Source organism: Erythranthe guttata, chromosome 13, assembly GCF_056151865.1.
Source record: "Erythranthe guttata isolate IM_541 chromosome 13, IM_541, whole genome shotgun sequence".
NCBI lineage: Eukaryota > Viridiplantae > Streptophyta > Magnoliopsida > Lamiales > Phrymaceae > Erythranthe > Erythranthe guttata.
Genome location: NC_142545.1, coordinates 3,745,968 through 3,748,757, shown reverse-complemented (window position 1 = coordinate 3,748,757; position 2,790 = coordinate 3,745,968). Strand labels below are relative to the sequence as shown.

The 2,790-nt window shown below is 30.6% G+C and overlaps 1 long non-coding RNA gene across 1 annotated transcript; it reads left to right on the top strand.

Annotated features, from left to right (window-relative positions):
- Positions 1-1,757: 1,757 nt before the first annotated feature.
- On the top strand, positions 1,758-2,790 carry LOC148765693 (uncharacterized). Its single transcript, XR_016029208.1, has 2 exons — positions 1,758-2,196; positions 2,294-2,790. It is a non-coding gene; the product is annotated as an uncharacterized LOC148765693 (long non-coding RNA).

Sequence of the window (2,790 nt, the reverse complement as noted above, 5' to 3'; positions counted from 1 at the left end):
ATTTATTTATTTTTATTTTTTTTTATCTTTTTACCCCTATTGTGTAAGGGTACAAAGCTTATATGTGCCTTATATTTTTGGCTTTATTTTTCCTCATTTTTTAATTTGAAATTGGTATTTTTTTTTAACTTCACGATAATTTTCTGCTCTAGTTGTTACCATGGGTTCAATTTTATATGGTAATTCTATGCAAACCATATTACCGGATACCTAATTTATTTAATTAAACCAAGTATTTCAAAATAGGAGATTAAATCAGGCGTAAGTCAAACCCCTAATAAACAGGTCTTTATAATGGATTTTAATTAAAATAATGATATGCCACTATAGCAACACAAAAAAAATATGCTCAACTTAATAAAATATTAAAATAAGTTAAATAATCGCTTAAATAGTTATCCAAGTATTGTTTGCAAAATGAGTTATGTTGGAAAAATGGAAGAGATAGTGACTTTAATTTGTACTTTTTTTATTTTGACCGAAATATTTCTAAGTACTAAAATTCACATATATTTTCCATAGACTAAATGTGGGGTAAGATTGCAATTGCTCAACAAAACATTACAAAACTATAGATTTACATTTTTATAAGTCTGATAAAAAAATATAAATGAGTATTTGATACATTTCGTAATTGAGGTTGCAAAATCAACTTTATCCAATTATTAATAAGACATTATTGCATGCCCTGTGTAATGTGTTAGAAAAATAATTTTCTTGTGAGCATTTTGAAATAGGACATAGGAACGTAGGTTGCAAAATGCCTTAAATGATTTTCAGGGGTACATATTCCTAAATCAACATACATTATTTCTTCAAAAAAGTTTCGCAACCACAAACCTAGAAATTGCATATGTGAAATCAATTAAACTTTAATTTCAACTTATTTTCTGTTAAAAAAAAATTAAGGGTAAATTTGACTTTCCTCCTTTATACTTTGGCTGAATATTACTTTACCCTCTTCTACTTTCAATTGCATCGATTTGCCCCCCTATACATGAAAAATTGCCTCAATGTGGCCCTTGTCGTTAGTTTTCAGACCTTTGATCTTAACACCATTCGATCTAAGTTTGAAAATTACAAAAAAACCACCCCTCCAAGTTTAAATAATTATTTGAAAAAAAAAAATTTAATTGTGGCAGGCGTCATGGACTATGTTTTCTCGTTGTCTTGATTTTTTTTAATTTTTTTTTTCTGTTTATTTTTTTATTTTTTTAAATAACTATTTAAATTGGGAGAGGTGGCGCTTTTGTAATTTCAGAGCTTAGATCAAACGAAGTTAATGTCAAATGTCTGACAACTAATAGCGAATGCCACATTGAGATAATTTTTCAAGTACATGGGCAAATTGATACAATCGAGAATAAAAAAGAGTAAAGTGATACCGAACCAAAATACAAGGGAGAAAGTGAAATTTACCCAAAAATTAAATATCACCCACCAACAAATATAATGTATATATTTTTATTTTGAAGTACTATAACTACGTTTATTCATGTATTTTCGTGTCGTCGTTTACTATTGTACTAGTGTGCAGAGGGAATGTGTGTAAAGTTATATATGATAATGATATTAGCCATTTAATAGCTTAGTATATAACCTAGGATATATTACAAAAAGATAAGTAGAGCGCCCAGCTAGTATTAAAGGAAAGCAGTTTGCGTATAGTAACCAGGGGCTAACCAGGGTGGCCATCTATGCCATGGACCACTCTAAATAAGAAAAAAAAAATAATTATATATATTTTTTTCCTCAATTTTCGTGCCCTTCCAAATCAGATTTTTTTTTCTTCATTTTTTTGATTTGTTTCCTCAATTTTTGTGTCCTCCCAAATCAAATTTTCTTTTATTTTCTAAAAAATTCTTCTTCCCACGATCAACGCCTCTCCCAACACTTTTTTTTTTCTCCGAAACCCCCCATTCTTGCCTCTTTTATTTTCCCCAAAATTATTCATATCTTCTGGAATTTGGGGTGGGAAACAACATATAATTCAGAGGATTTTCGAATTCAATATAGGGAATCCCGAGAAATTGAAAGCAAATCAAAGGAAAAGGGTGCTAGGGTTTCAATTGATAAAGATGTAAAATTGTTAATTGACAGCCGATTTGGTGGTTTACGGCTGTTGTCTCAGGTGGTGGTCACCGAATTTCAGCGAGAAGTCAAGTCTGTTGTTGAAACTTTAGGAGTCGATTAGAGGTAATTAGACTTTGAATTTTATTTTTTATGATTTTTCAGATAATTTTTGCACCATCAATCGAATTGTTTAATTGATTTTATTTAATTTATTTTACAGTATGTTGTTCAAGTTCTTTACGCCTATCCCTCGATTTTCGGAGTCTAATAATTCTACTATCGGAAATGAATCAACAATTGAAGCCTCTCCGATTCTTTCTACAATTGAGGGACCATCCGGAGAACCTTCTTCTACTCCTTCATCAAGTGATCCACCATCTTCAAATAAGGTATTCAAAAAGGGGGAATATTTGGAGTTGGATCCTGGCAAAAGAACTCTAATTCTTGATTATCATCCATATGATCAAGATGATGTGAGAAGAGCTTATCTTGTAAATGGACCTAGAAGACGCAATATGACAGAATATCCTCCTAGAAATATTGGGAAGATGAATCGTTCTTTTAATAATAGTTGGTATAAAGACCATTACTGGTCGGAATATAGTATAGAAAAAGAAGCTGTATTTTGTTTGCCATGTTATTTGTGCTACAATGGTACTAGTCATTCTGCATTTGTGATCGAAGGTTTTAGGTGTTGGAATCTAAAAAAACAAGTTG